At 47.0% G+C, this 16,102-nt stretch overlaps 1 long non-coding RNA gene across 1 annotated transcript in view; it reads left to right on the top strand.

Moving 5' to 3' along the window:
- The window catches only part of LOC139274691 (uncharacterized), a 49,358-nt gene extending 33,998 nt beyond the window's left edge, over window positions 1-15,360 (top strand). Inside the window, exon 4 of the long non-coding RNA XR_011595565.1 lies at window positions 15,315-15,360. This is a non-coding gene — a long non-coding RNA (uncharacterized lncRNA). The remainder of the gene's footprint in view (window positions 1-15,314) is intronic.
- Window positions 15,361-16,102: the final 742 nt, after the last annotated feature.

The following is a 16,102-nucleotide window of genomic DNA, read 5'->3' on the forward strand; positions in this document are numbered from 1 at the left end:
TCCTCTCTCAGGCCAACATCCCCAGCATCGAGGCCATGCTCGATCAGCTCCGATGGAAGGGCCACATAGTCCGCCTGCCCGACACTCGACTCCCAAAACAAGCGCACTACTCCAAGCTCCGTCACGGCAAGCGAGCCCCAGGACGGCAGAGAAAACACTTCAAAGACACCCTCAAAGCCTCCTTGAAAAAAATGTAACATCCCCACTGACTCTTGGGAATCCCTGGCCCCAAGACCACACAAAGTGGAGGGGAAGCATCCGAGAAGGCGCCGGACACGTCGAGTCTCTTCGTCGGGAGTACGCGGAAGCCAAGTACAAACAGCGGAAGGAGTGTACGGCAAATCAAGTACCCCACCTACTCGTCCCTCCAACCTGTGACAGAGACTAGATCCCGCATTGGTCTCGTCCGTCTCCTTGGAACTCTTATTGGTGTGGGAGTAAGTCATCCTCGACTCCGGGGGGCTGCCTAAGAAGAAGAAAAACATGGGGAAAGCTGTATGAGAATCCCGTGCAGACGGAGAACAATACGTAACATAAATGTCTATTAGTCGGCTGAGCTGAAGAGCAACAACAGGAAATTAGGAAATATATGAAGTTCAGGAGAAAGGACGAAAGCTGAAGAAAGCAGCACACGGATGCATAAAACATAGGGGTGTTGAAGGAATAAGCAGAGGAAAAAGCAACAATCAGAAATAGCATAAGAACCAGCTGGTGTAAATAGGAGAAATAAAGGAGTCACGAAGATGTAACAAAAAGACAATCCGTGTGAAAAATTAAAGGACAGCCACACGAGCCAGAAGCAAGGAAACAGAGGAAACCCATCAAGAACCTGAAGTAAACGTGATAAAGGAAGATGAAGACTGATTGGAGGCAAGACCCAACTGAAAGGAAAGATAAAGATCAAAAGATCTTGCTCTAGCCTGAAGAGAGGGACCACCAGAGTGGAAGAAGGAAATTTTCACTTCTGATTAAATCAGTTCCATTATGCGAACCTCTGTTTATCGACTCATGAAACATGTAATAACAAAGTAAAAGAGAACTTCCTCTGTGTTTCTGCCTTCTCTGTTCTCAGGATCCCATTTTCTAAACCTTCACAAATAGCTGCTCTATACCAGGTTAATATTAGCTCCTTGATAAAATGCAACATTCCCACCGACACCTGGGAGTCCCTGACCAAAGACCGCCCTAAATGGAGGAAGAGCATCCGGGAGGGCACTGTGCACCTCGAGTCTCGTCACCGAGAGCATGCAGAAAACAAGCGTAGACAGAGGAAGGAGCGTGCAGCAAACCAGATTCCCCACCCACCCTTTCCTTCAAGCACTGTCTGTTCCACCTGTGACAGAGAATGTAATTCCTGTATTGGACTGTACAATCAACTGAGAACTCACTTCCAGAGTGGAAGCTAGTCTTCCTCGATTTCGAGGGACTGCCTATGATGATGAATATTAGTTCTGTAATGTGCTATAATTGTATCAGATTTAGAAATAGTATGCAACACAATTAAACATAGAATTAAAAAGGGCCCCACGTGTTTTTTCTTGGTCTAATCGTGCTGAATTTGTGTGATTTTGAATGTTGAAACACGATCAGTTACGTCACATTCCCATTGCTTTTCCACTCATCAAACCATATGGGAATAATATCATTTTTACACTTGTGCTCTTAGCAATGGACAGCGCAAGGAACACCTGTGCAACTTTGACTTTCAACATTGCCATGGTATCACAGGTCGATAACATTGAAAAATCCCATGGGCCTGAATTTTTACCTTTCAGTGGGTTGGGGAGCTAGGGGTGGGGGTGTGGGGGGAATTGGGGAGGGAGAGAGGGTGCCGTGTGGCAGGCTGCCAACACGAATGGTCTGTTAGCGTGCTCTCCACTCCATGTTTAACTTCATTAGATCACCTGACTGACTCATGCGGGTTTCCAGACCAATTAAATGGAGCGGGTCTGATGACATCACGGATGACTCAACTTCAGCTCGTCTATTTAAAGGGACAGTGGGCAGATGAGAGTTGAAGTTTATTGGAGGTGGTCCAGAGGTGCTTGCAAGAGGTGCCTGTCGGTGTTGTAGACAATAGTTGACTTTGACTGTGAGGGTGCAATCGTTTAGAGGCAACGATGCAGCCTCAGCACCAGGAATCTGCGCCCAGCTTTTCACATTGCTCCCTGGACATCCTGCTCCAGAGGGTGAGAGCGAGGAAGGAGGTCGTCTTCCCTGGTGACGGCCGGAAAAGGCCATGAAACCAAGCGGGCTTGGCTGGAGATCACACAAGAAGTGGGCAACAGGAGTGTTGTCAGCCGTTACCTGGATTCAGTGCAAGTTGAGATTTAATGACCTCCTGAGGTCAGGAAAGGTGAGTGCAGTGCCACATTCAACTACATCCTGATGTGCATGTCAGTGCAACTGTATCACTCTGCCTTCCCAAACCTACTCCTGCACAACACTCCTCACACCAACCTACCTTGCAGGTGCTACCATCCCTCTCTGTCTATGCCCCCACTCGCATCTGACTATTCAGCACTGTCACTCACCCTCAACCTAATGCAATCATACAAAGTAATGCCACGGAAGGAAGCCATTTGTCAATGTCACGCCACTCTCTCGTAGTCAGCCTCTACAGATGTAGGTCACACATCGCCTACTCATTCCACCACTCTCAGTCAACGTTCTCTTCTTTGTCTCCGCACAGGAGAAGGGAGCACAGAACAGCAGAGAGAGACTGAGAACTGGAGGTGGCCCTCCAACTTAAACTTTATTGATGCCAGCAGAGGAGGAGGTGCTGGAATTAAGCGGAGTGGCAGAGCTGCTAGGCGACAGAGAGCGGGGGACCGCCCAGCAATCTGGTGACAGAATTATATCTCATACAGCCGCTTGACATAGAACAGTCACTCATGGTGACTGATGTCAGCAGCCAGAGAAATATCATGATGTGCATAATGGTGATGTTAAACATTCTTATCATAAGAGTTCTAACATGTCTCCTACAGGTCCATCAAGTAGTGATGATGTGCTCTTCCATGGAAAGGGTGCATGGAGCAGTGAATGTGCCAGTCAAACGAGAACATTCGTGCTGAGAACAACAGCTTGCAGACTCTTGTTGAACTCATCTCTCGAATGGGATACCAATGTAGACTTGGGTGCTCATCACCCCACTGACGTGCAGCACCAGCTCCTTGCAAGCAGGGAAGTGCAGGTGGCCCATGAAGAGGAATGATGGTGAGAGGGCACATGGGAAGTGGGGGCTCTGTTCAAAGCGCTCCCACTTTTGCCCCATGGCTTCCCCGTCAGTCAGAGCCCCGCCTGCTGCCTTGGATCCCGATGGCCAAGTCTGCCCCTGCTCAGTTGCAGGAGGAATAGTCTTTGGCGGGGCCCTCACAGGTTCCAAAACCCAGCAGACGTCCGCCAAACGTGTCTAAGCTGTCAGAGCAGGGAAGTGAGCAGCCTGCCTCTGCATCCTCTGAAGCCACAGGGAGTGCATGTCGTAAAAGCACTCGGAAATGGAATAAGACACAATCGTAGATGCACAAGGGTATGCACATGGGTGTTTTAAAAATGTAAGTGTTAAGTTTCAGTTCTATTTATGGCGCGCATACATTTATTTGCTTGCACCATCTTCCCAACTTGTCCTTTTTTGCCTGCTACCTGGGACGTAGCCTTGTCAGCTGGAGTGAATGGTGAGACATTAATAACCTCGAGCAATGGGTGTGTGTGTGTGACAGGAATGCTTTGGTTATTTTAGGACTGCTTTGTGGTGTTGGTGCGGGGTGGGGGGGTGGGGAAGTTACGACAGCATCTGGGAGCCAGATGAGTTCACTGGTGCAATTTAACTAAATCGGGCCATTGTGAGGTCATCCTGGGACTCCCAGACAGCAATGTGCTGGTGTCATCTCCATCTCAGGTTCCTCCTCCTGCTCATGCTTCACCTGCTCCTCCTCCTTCTCCAAAGAGGCTCTGCACTCTGTACCTTGCTCCTCCTGTAACTCCAACCCTCGCACTGCACTATTTTGTGTGCGACGATCATTCTGGACACCCTGACTTGTGCGTACTGAAGGGCTCCTCCAGATCTGTCAAGACATCTTCAGCATGCCTAGTACTTGCTCTATGACACATCTGGTCATCGTTTGGCTTTCTTTATAGCACTCCTCAGCCTCATTGCTTGGCCTCCTCAAGGTGGTCATCAGCCACGTCTTCGGTTGCTGTCCTTGTCACCAAGCAGCCAGTTTGTTCGAAGGTGTGAAGAGCTGAGGGAGGATGGACTGGCGCAGGACAAAAGAGTCATGACAGCACCCTGGAAAGCTGACACACACATGCATAATGATCTTTTAGTGGTTGCAGACAAGCTGCACGTTGATGGAGTGATCTGGGAGTGCCTTGATGGGCACGTATGCAGTCGATGATGCCCTGCACCTGTGGGAAGCCAGCCAGAGCTGCAATGTCGAACACCCGCTCAGTAACATTTGCTTCATCAGTGGCAATGTGTACATAAGTGCCTGACTTGTGAAACAGGGCATCGGTCACCTGGGTGAAGCATCTGTGGGCAGCCAACTGCGAGATCCTGCAAATGTCTGCTGCAGATCCCGGGAAGGAGCCAGAGGTGACGAAGAAGATGAGGGTAGCCACTGACTTTGACAGCCACTGGTATAGTATGTCCAACAGGTCCTCTGGGCAGCAGATCTTGCTCCAGCAAGTCTGCGATGACCTGGCGCGATGGCCTGAAGCACTGCTGCTCAGTCATGTTGAGAAAGCTCATTCCCTGCCTGTATATCCTGTGATGAGGGTATCGCCTCCAGCATGGTACAGCCCTGCACTGATTCCCTCTGTCCTGTGGAGTATCCGGTCATTGAGGAGAAGGTTGTTGGTGTTATTGCTGCTGCTGGGGTTGGTGTTGCTGTTATTGTTACTGGGGCTCAACTTGGCCCAAATCTAAAGTCCAAGGTGGGACTGCACCCATGCTGATCTGATAGATGCCAAGTAAAGGGAAAATCAGAGACACAATCCTCCAATGTAGTGAGAATGACTTCCGAAGTTACAGAAATCACCTGCAAACTCCTGAATGCAAAATCTCTGCATAAAATGGTGTGAGCACTTTCCTCTCGCAAGAAAGCAGGTGTAAGGTGTCTGTATTTATGTGCTTTTTCCAGCTGTCCCTGAACCAACTCGCACAATAGCCACTGAGCTCTCGCCTTGCCTTCAAAGGCGAGCTTCAGGAAGTCCGTGGATCCCGTACACAAGCAGTAAAAGCTCAAAACCCCATGTTAAAAAACCTCTTCAGGGTCTGTCAATGAGGTCTCCCGCCTCTCCCGAGCGGGTCCGTGGTGCGCTGGGAAATGCAGAAGACGGTGGGGTGAAGGCGGGTGTCCGACACACCATCAATTTCAGCGCTCTTTCTGCGTGGATTTTTTTTAGCGTGTGGTGGCCGTTGCACACCAGCCACCACACGGGCTTGACAGAGCCAGGTCTTGGTCCAGTGGCAAGGGTTAACCAAGATGACGGGAGACAGCTCTGCTGCACGGACCTAGTATGCAGACATATCGCAGTGTGGGCTGGCCCATGCTGCCCCTGGGCCCTCACCTCTTCTGGGCCCCAAACTCACGCCTCTCCTGTGCTCCGATCACATCCCTCTACGAACGCTTGCCGCTCCTTCACCCCAACCTCCCCGCTCCTGCTGTACCTGCTCGCACTGCAATCAGCGACCTGGATTTGGGTGACGTCAAATCGAGTCGCTTCCTTCGAAGCCATGGCCCTTCTGCAGCAGCACGCGCTGCTCCTGCAGTGGCATGCAGCCAGCCGCACATTACTCCCTCTCATGACCCCGGCCTGCTGATGGATAAACTAAAATACACATACGCTGCCTGACCTGCTGAGGTTTTCGTAAACGTTCTGGTCTTATTTAAAATTGAAAGCTATTTCTAACAGTGCATAATGAGCACAGTTACAATGGAACAGACAGTTGCTGAGAAAAAGCTGCATTTTCAACTGTATCATCAAAGATCTATCAGGATTGAACACTTCAACTGCCTGTTTAATCTCTTTCATTACGACTGCAACAATATTTAAAAGCAAAACAATGTATTCAATGATGCATTTTAAAAAGAATCTTGGAATCTGTTTGAGTGGATATTTATGAAAAAAACTCCTTCCCAAAAACGACATTATCTTTATCACATCTGCATAGAAGGCCACTCGAAATTATCGGCAACTTCACAAATTTGATGTGCTTCGATATGACGGTAACTAGGCACCTTTTGTTCTGCAACTTACTGGGTATGGAGCAGAAGCCATGGTTATCATTTCATACATTGCGTATTTGTTCTAAGCAATCAGCATGTAATATCATAGCATGGCTCACCGAATGCTGTCCAACTGTGACTGACATGCCTAAGATAGATGAAAAATCCCAATGGATTTGACAGAGCTGGCCTTACACAACAGTCTCTCTGTACATTTTACAGTCATTATCCTGGAGCTTCCCTTGCCCAAGACTTTATCAAGTGTGCTCAATGAAAAGAAAGAAAGACTTGCATTTATATAGCGCCTTTCACGACCACCGGACAATCAATGAAGTACTTTAGAAATGTAATCACGATTGTAATGTGGGAAACGCAGCAGCCAATTTGTGCACAGCAAGCTCCGACAAACAGCAATGTGATAATAACCAGATAATCTGTTTTTTTTGTTATGTTGATTGAGGGATAAATATTGGCTGGGACACCGGGGAGAACTCTCCTGCTCTTCTTTGAAATAGTGCCATGCGATCTTTTACATCCAGCTAAGAGGGCAGACAGGGCCTCGGTTTCATCATCATAGGCAGTCCTTCGGGGTCGAGGATGACTTGCTTCCACACTAAAAGTGAGCGCTCAGGTGACTGATTAGCTCATTTTAAACAGTGGAAGATGCCTGTGCATGTATTATTTTAATGTAGGATGGCCATTTTAGACCAGCCACCACAGTTTAATATCTCAGCTGAAAGATGGCACCTCCAACAGTGCAGCATTTCCTCAGCACTACCAGAGTGTCAGCCTGGATATTTTGTGCTGGGAGTGGGACTTGAACCCACAACCTTCTGATTTGTGAGACAAGTGTGCTGTCCACTGAGCCACGATACAATAACTTGAACCTCACAACCATCTGCAAACCATGTGTATCTGGCTGGTCCTCAGCTCTCGCACCGCCTCTCAAGATCTTATTCATTTCAATTTTTCCAAGATGCAAATATAAATTGACCTAACAGAAACAGGTATTTTGGAGATCTTTGATTGTGATCCTCTTGTCCATGATATACTTTACTGTCAAAAACACACCACCAAACTACCCACAGAAATTACAAGAATATATTTGCAATGTTTCTGGATACTTACAAGCACATACATAATATAAGCACAAATAAATAGTTTTATTAATAAAATGGGTTTGTCTCATTTTCTCACCACAATTTCTGAACTTCACACTGGAAAAGATGGTTGTAAATTACTCAAATTAAAGAGACTCTCGGCTGAGAACGAAGGTAGGATTAGGCTACCGCACTCAATTTTTTTTATTCGTTCATGGGATGTAGGCATCGCTGGCAAGCCCAACATTTATTGCCCATCACTAATTGCCCTGAGAAGGTAATGCTGAGTCGCCTTCTTGAACCGCTGCAGTCCGTGTGGTGAAGGGACTCCCACAGTGCTGTTGGGGAGGGAGTTGTAGGATTTTGACTCAGTGATGTTGAAGGAACGGCGAGATACTTGAAGTCAGGATGGTGAGTGACTTGCAGGGGAACTTGGAAGTGGTGGTGTTCCCATGCGCCTGCTGCCCTTGACCTTCTAGGTGGTAGAGGTCATGAGTTTGGGAGGTGTTGAAGAAGAAGCCTTGGCGACTTGCTGCAGTGCATCTTGTAGATGGTGCACACTGCAGCCACGGTGCGCCGGTGGTGGAGGGACTGAATGTTTAAGGTGGTGGATGGGGTGCCAATCAAGTGGGCTCCTTTGTCCTGGATGGTATCGAGCTTCTTGAGTGTTGTTGGAGCTGCACTCATCCAGGCACCTGGAGAGTATTCTATCACACTCCTGACTTGTGCCTTATAGATGGTGGAAAGGCTTTGGGGAATCAGGAAGTGAGACACTCGCCGCAGAATACCCAGCCTCTGACCTGCTCTTGTGGTTGGTCCAGGTAAGTTTCAATTCAATGTTGACCCCGCTGAATGGTACGGGATTTGGCAAAGCGAATGGCGTTGAATGTCAAGGGGAAGTGGTCAGACTCTCGCTTTTGGGTGGTAGTCATTGCCTGGCACTTGTTTGGCATGAATGTTACTTGCGACTTATCAGCCAAAGCCTGAATGTCATCCAGGTCTTACTGCATGTGGGCATGTACTGCTTCATTATCTGAGAAGTTGCGAATGGCACTGAACACCGTGCAATCATCAGTGAACATTCCCACTTCTGACCTTACAATGGAGGGAAGGTCATTGATGAAGCAGCTAAAGATGGTTGGGCCAAGGACATTGCCCTGAGGAACTTGCAGCGATGTCCTGGGGCTGTACTTAGACCTCCAACAAACACAGCCATTTTCCTTTGTGCTAGGTATGACTCCAGCCAGTGGAGAGTTTTTCTTCTGATTCCCATTGACTCCCACATTTGGACCAATGCTGTAATGAGGTCTTGGCAGAGGCCAAGCTGGGCATCGGTGAGCAGATTATTGGTGAGCACGATAGCACTGTCGATGACACCGTTCATCACTTTGCTGATGATAGCGAGTAGACTAATTATGCAGTAATTGGCCGGATTGGATTTGTTCTGCTTTTGTGCACAGGACATACCTGGGCAGTTTTCCACAATTTCGGATAGATGCCAGTGTTGTAGTTGTACTGGAACAGCTTGGCTAGAGGTACGGCTAGTTTTGGAGCACAAGTCTTCAGCACGACAGCCAGAATGTTTACGGGGCCCTTTGCCTTTGCTGTATCTAATACGCTCAGCTGTTTCTTAATGTCACGTGAAGTGAATCAAATTGGCTGAAGACTGGCTTGTGTGATGGTGGGGACCTCAGGAGGAGGCCGATATGGATCATCCACTCGGCATTTCTGGCTGAAGATGGTCGTAAACGCTAAAGCCTTTCCTTTTGCACTCCCGTGCGGGGCTCCGCCATCATTGAGGATAGGGATATTCATGGAGCTCCTCCTCAGTTAGTTGTTTAATGGTCCATCACCATTGACGACTGGATGTGGCAGTACTGTAGAGCTTTGATCTGATCCTTTAGTTGTGGGATCATTTAGCTCTGTCTATAGCATGCTGCTTTCGTTGCTTAGCATGCATGTAGTCCTGTGTTGCAGCTTCACCAGTTTGGTACCTCATTTTTAGGTACGCCTGGTGCTGCTCCTGGCATGTTCTTCTGCACTCCTCATTGACCCAGGGTTGGTCCTCTGGCTTGATGGTAATGGTAGAGTGAGGGATATAGCGGACCATGAAGTTACAGATTGTGGTGGAATACAATTCTGCTGCTGCTGATGGCCCACAGCGCCTCATAGATGCCCAGTTTTGAGCTGCTAGATCTGTTCTGAATCTATCCCATTTAGCACGGTGGTAGTGCCACACAACACAATGGAGATTGTTCTCAGTGTGAAGACAGGACTTCGTCTCCACAATGACTGTGTGGTGGTCACTGCTACCAATGCCATCATGAACAGGTACATCTGTGGCATGTAGACTGGCGAGGACGAGGTCAAGTACGTTTTCCCTCGTGTTGTTTCTCTCATCAACTACTGCAGGACAAGTCTGGCAGCTGTATCCTTCAGGACTCGGCCAGCTCAGTCAGTAGTGGTGCTACCAAGCCACTCTTGGTGATGGACAGTGAAGTTCCCCACCCAGAGTAAATTCTGTGCCCTTGCTACTCTCAATGCTTCTTCCAAGACGTGTTCAACATGCAGGAGTATTGATTCATCAGCTGAGGGAGGGTGGTCGGTGGTAAGAAGCTTTCCTTGCCCGTGCCTGACCTAAAGCCATGAGAGTTCATGGGGTCCAGAGTCAATGCTGAGGAATCCCAGGGCCACTCCCTCTCGACTATATACCACTGTGCTGCCACCCCTGGGAAGTCTGTCCTGCCGGGGATGGTGATGGAGAAGTTTGGCACATTGACTGAAAGGTATGATTCTGTGAGTATGACTATATCAGTTTGCTGCTTGACTAGTCTGTGGGCCAGCTCTCCCAACTTTGGCACAAGTCCCCAGATGTTGGTGAGAAGGACTTTGCCGGGCCGACTGAGCTGGGTGTGCCATTATCGTGTCCGTAGCCAGAGCCGAAGTCGATGCCGAGTGGTCCGTATGGTTTTATTCTCCTTATTGTTTCTTGTGACGGTTTTTTACAACTGAGTGGCTTGCTGGACCTTTTCAGAGGGCAGTTAAGAGTCAACTGTATTGCTGTGAGTCTGGAGTCACATATACGTCAGACAAGGTAAGGACGGCAGATTTCCTTCCCTAAAGAACTTAGTGAACCCGATGGGTTTTTATGACAATCCGATAGTTTCATAGTCACCATTAGTGACACTAGCTTTTTATTTCAGATTTTTAAAAATGTAATTAACTGAATTTAAATTCCACAGCTGCCGTGGTGAGATTTGAACTCACATCTCTGGATCATAAGTCCATGCCTCTGGATTACTACCCCAGTAACTTAACCATTTAAAAAAAAATGTTTTAACATTAATATTTATTGATCAATAAGAACATTTATTGTATCATGATCATTCCATTGTATGATACAAATCCATACCGTCCCTCTACACAGCCCTCCAACACATTAACATCAAAACCTGAAGTTTAATTTGTCTCCTGTAACATATAATAATTTATTGTACTTTACAAATTGATCATAAAATACTATCTTTAAAATCTTTTCTGAATAAGACATCCTCAGAGCCTTATAATGATCTTTAAATTTATATTTAAAATACTCGTTTAGGTTTATTCTCCTCCCCTTAAAAAACAGAGCATTCCTTCTTTGCATAATCACAAATCTAGCCAAACTGAACATTAAATTAATTGCCACTCCGCTAGACTCGGGCAGGCTCTCTTGCAATCTCCATCTCAAAATTGAGTCCCACGGGATTCCCATTCGTGCCCTTCGGTCCTCGCCCAGCAAGAAAACCTCACACAACGTAACCACTACGCTACCATTCCCTTAAAAGTACGCATGAGCAGCATTTGTGGCAGTGAAGGACTATATTTGCATTTTCTACTCACTTGCAAAGAAAAAAGTAGATGGTGGGATTAGTATCACTTTTGCAGTTGACAAACTTCTAATTTGAGATCCTATGCGGTTTCTGATGTGTGGATTGATCGTTTGAGGCAGTCTGTCGGTGAGATCTGCAATTCCACACCTCCAACATTGCAATATTTTTCAGCTCAAAAAGTAGCAGAATAAAGTGGAACAGTTGCATTGTGTTGATGTAGTAATGCGTTAATCATCAGAAGAGGGATGCAGGAATATTCACAATTCTTCACACGATGAGTTCCAGCCTTGACTGCAAACAACAGACATGCTAAGCAAAAGTTAGATGCCTCCTCACAGTAAGCAGGAAATAATGTGTCAGTGAATTACTGAGGGCCACTCCTGTACTCTTCCTAGGTAATGATTACAGCAGCAACTTCGAGCAGAGGCCTGAGATTAAGCGATTCTTTCTCCAGGGAACAGTATGTGATGCAGAGAGCCCCACAATAGATGATGAGTGAGAAGTTAAGAAAGAAAAAGAAAATACATACTCTGTGATCTATCTATTATTTCAACGTGAAGCTACAAATAATAAACGTCTAACTAACAGGCAAAAAACTAGAAATATCTAGACAAAGCTGGAGACTGGGATCATGCTATCATAGGCCTGTAGATATGAACCTGTGCCGTACCGCTCCATGAATCAGTACACAAAGGCTCTAAAATTCCATGGCGGGGGTTCTACTGGTCTTGTAACATTGACCGGTGACTGGTGGAACCCTCTAAAGAACCGGAGGAGACCTGGTTACTTTGGATCTCCGCTGTTTCTGACAGATTTCACATTGGCTTGCAAAGAGTTGAACTTCTGTTCACCCCTTACAAGGCAATTAGCACCTTGAGGAAGAGGCTAGGGAAGGGGACTCCTTAAACCAAGGGTTTTCTACTACTGAGCCTCAGTTGGGTCCCAGCATTTTAGCGGTGGTCAATGCAGTAAGAAGGAAGAGGCATACTTGCCTCCACAAGAGAGCAACTGGGCCCCTCCAGTGGTGTGCTGGTCTGGCAAGGGACATCTTTAAAACAAAAAAAATAGTTCCATGATTGGAGCCCTCACTCAGGGATCAACTAGCACCATGGCCAGAGTTGGGAGGGTCTGAATAAAGTTCCCCTCCCCTATAGGCAGCTAGTCACCCAGTTTACAAATGCAAGGGGCAGACAGGCACAAGAGAAGCACTCTAAGTAAATGTGGTTCCCTACCAGCTACTACGCAAATTCTGGCAGGGGGCAGGATTGGTGGCATTGCTGGGTGCAGACTAGGTACACATACTCTTTTAGGTTTATTCTCCTCCCCTTAAAGAACATAAGCTTTCCTTCTTTGCATAATCACAAATCTAGCCAAACTCGACATTACATTAATTGCCGCTCCGCTAGACTCAGGCAGACTCTCTTGTAATCCCCATCTCAAAATTGAGTCCCACGGGATTCCCATTCTTGCTCTTCGGTCCTCACCAGCAAGAACACCTCACACAACGTAACCACTATGCTACCATTCCCTTAACAGTACAACTACCAGAATCACAGCCTGTAGCATATTTGGGCCTGAGAGTCAGCTACCAAACATAGCAATAGATCTGAAGAGGAGCCCATATCTTATAATCTGTTATTTGGTGCATTTACAACCTTGATGAAAATGATTACAATTCCTGTTATTATAATTTATTTTTTAAGACTTTGAGCTGGAATTGTGAAAAGCTGTTCTGTGGAACGACAGACTAAATTATGTTGCATTGTCACTGAGAGCAACACCATAATGCTCTGAGTCAGTTGCCTTTTTACTAATATGCAATTGTGTTTTCATACAAAAGCTCTATACTTCTTGAGGAAGCACATGTATAATTCTGAATACTGGAGGGTGAAATGGGAAGGGGAGCTAATGAGCATCCTTTTCAAAAATACCAGTACAAGAGGTTAAACTTTTAATGCAGTAGATAGCAACCTTTTCATGGTAAAATAACGTGCTCGGTCCTGTTTTCAGAGGGACCTGTGACGGCCAGGATTGCTTGGAGCTTAATTTTGCCATGACACCTCAATGGAATCATCATAGGCAGTTCCTCGAAATCGAGGAAGACTTGCTTCCACTCTAAAAGTGAGTTCTCAGGTGACTGTACAGTCCAATACAGGAATTACAGTCTCTGTCACAGGTGGGACAGACAGTCATTGAAAGAAAGGGTGGGTGGGGAGGCTGGTTTGCTGCACGCTCCTTCCGCTGCCTGCGCTTGCTTTCTGCATGCTCTCGGTGATGAGACTCGAGGTGCCCAGCGCCCTCCCAGATGCTCTTCCTCCACTTAGGGTGGTCTTTGGCCAGGGACTCCCAGGTGTCGGTGGGGATGCGGTATTTTATCAAGGAGGCTTTGAGGATGTCCTTGAAACGTTTCCTCTGCCCACCTGGGGCTCGCTTGCCATGGAGGAGTGGAGCGCTTGCTCAGGGAGTTTCGTTTCGGGCATGCGGACGAAGTGGCCCGCCCAAGGGAATAGATGGTTGCTCAAAAACTAGCGTTACTGTTATAATGTGTCGTGTGCTGTTTGGTAACCTCAATCTGTGGTAGACAGAAGTAGCAGATTCCAAAGTACTGGGTCATAGGAACGCTTTGCATTATAGACATAGAAACATAGAAAATAGGTGCAGCAGTAGGCCATTCGGCCCTTCGAGCCTGCACCGCCATTCAATGAGTTCATGGCTGAACATGCACTTCAGTACCCCATTCCTGCTTTCTCGCCATACCCCTTGATCCCCCTATTAGTAAGGACTACATCTAACTCCTTTTTGAATATATTTAGTGAATTAGCCTCAACAACTTTCTGTGGTAGAGAATTCCACAGGTTCACCACTCTCTGGGTGAAGAAGTTTCTCCTCATCTCGGTCCGAAATGGCTTACCCCTTATCCTTAGACTGTGACCCCTGGTTCTGGACTTCCCCGACATTGGGAACATTCTTCCTGCATCTAACCTGTCTAAACCCATCAGAATTTTAAATGTTTCTATGAGATCCCCTCTCATTCTTCTGAACTCCAGTGAATACAAGCCCAGTTGATCCAGTCTTTCTTGATATGTCAGTCCCGCCATCCCAGGAATCAGTCTGGTGAACCTTCGCTGCACTCCCTCAATAGCAAGGATGTCCTTCCTCAAGTTAAGAGACCAAAACTGTACACAATACTCCAGGTGTGGCCTCACCAAGGCCCTGTACAACTGTAGTAACACCTCCCTGCCCCTGTACTCAAATCCCCTCGCTATGAAGGCCAACATGCCATTTGCTTTCTTAACCGCCTGCTGTACCTGCATGCCAACCTTCAATGACTGATGTACCATGACGCCCAGGTTTTGTTGCACCTCCCCTTTTCCTAATCTGTCACCATTCAGATAATAGTCTGTCTCTCTGTTTTTACCACCAAAGTGGATAACCTCACATTTATCCACATTATACTTCATCTGCGATGCAGTTGCCCACTCACCTAACCTATCCAAGTCACTCTGCAGCCTCATAGCATCCTCCTTGCAGCTCACACTACCACACAACTTAGTGTCATCCGCAAATTTGGAGATACTACATTTAATCCCTTCGTCTAAATCATTAATGTACAACGTAAACAGCTGGGGCCGCAGCACAGAACCTTGCGGTACCCCACTAGTCACTGCCTGCCATTCTGAAAAGTACCCATTTACTCCTACTCTTTGCTTCCTGTCTGACAACCAGTTCTCAATCCACGTCAGCACACTACCCCCAATCCCATGTGCTTTAACTTTGCACATTAATCTCTTGTGTGGGACCTTGTCGGAATTACTTAGATACCCACAAAAGGGATTCAGGTGAGCAATTTTAGCCAATGTTTGTTGCTAAATGCATGTCCATTTATCGTATAAGACAGAAGAATCATTTGACGAACATTTCTTAACTAAAACCCTTTTTTATTGGCACAGCAACAGGGCTAAAGATTTATTTATTTCACATGTTAGTATGACTACTATTTTAATGAAAATTGCCCATAAGGTATGTTATGTCCTTACATTCTACTGCAAATCAACACGAGGCACATACTGGAGACAAGATCACTCTGTGACCTGTACCTTTATTCACAGGACCAAGGAGTGCTGACCCCGCGTGGGACCTCCCTTTATATACCTGCATGACCAGGTGAGGAGTGTCTCTCACAAGTTCATCCCCTGTGGTCAAGGTGTGCATTTCTTGCAGGTATACAGTGTACAGTGTTGTTACATGAAGTTTACAGATACATGAAAGTTACATACATGACATCACTTCCCCCCCAACGTCTTTGGGTCAAAGATTGAGTCTTTCAGGCGGTCGATGCTCTCTCGTGGATCGCGGCAGTTGGGGCTGTGGTTGTTCAGCCTTGGCAAGCGTCTTTTTCACCTGTGGTGATTCTGGCTTGTCCGGGCTGACCGCAGGGACTGTGCATGCTGCTGGCGGTTCTTGTTGCTCATTCACTGGCGGTGGTGTGGGCAGCATCTGATGATTTTCCTCAGATTCCTCAGTGTCCAAGCTGAACCTTTTTTTTATTTGGTCCAGTTGCTTGCGGCATATCTGTCCATTGTTAAGTCAGACCACTATGACCCTACTCCCCTCTTTACCAATTATAGTACCCTCAAACCACTTGGGCCCCAAAGTGTGATTGAGAACAAATACAGGGTCATCAATTTCTGTACATCTCCCCTTTGAGTTACAATCATGGCACTCATTTTGGGACTGGCGCTTGCCCTCAACAATGTCTGACACGACTGGATGAATGAGAGACAGCCGAGTTTTAAGTATACATTTCATGAGTAGTTCCGCTGGCGGGACTCCCGTGAGCGAATGTGGTCGGAACCTATAGGCCAGCAGGAGGCGCGATAGGCGGCATTGAAGGGAG

Source organism: Pristiophorus japonicus, chromosome 10, assembly GCF_044704955.1.
Source record: "Pristiophorus japonicus isolate sPriJap1 chromosome 10, sPriJap1.hap1, whole genome shotgun sequence".
Classification (NCBI taxonomy): Eukaryota; Metazoa; Chordata; class Chondrichthyes; family Pristiophoridae; genus Pristiophorus; species Pristiophorus japonicus.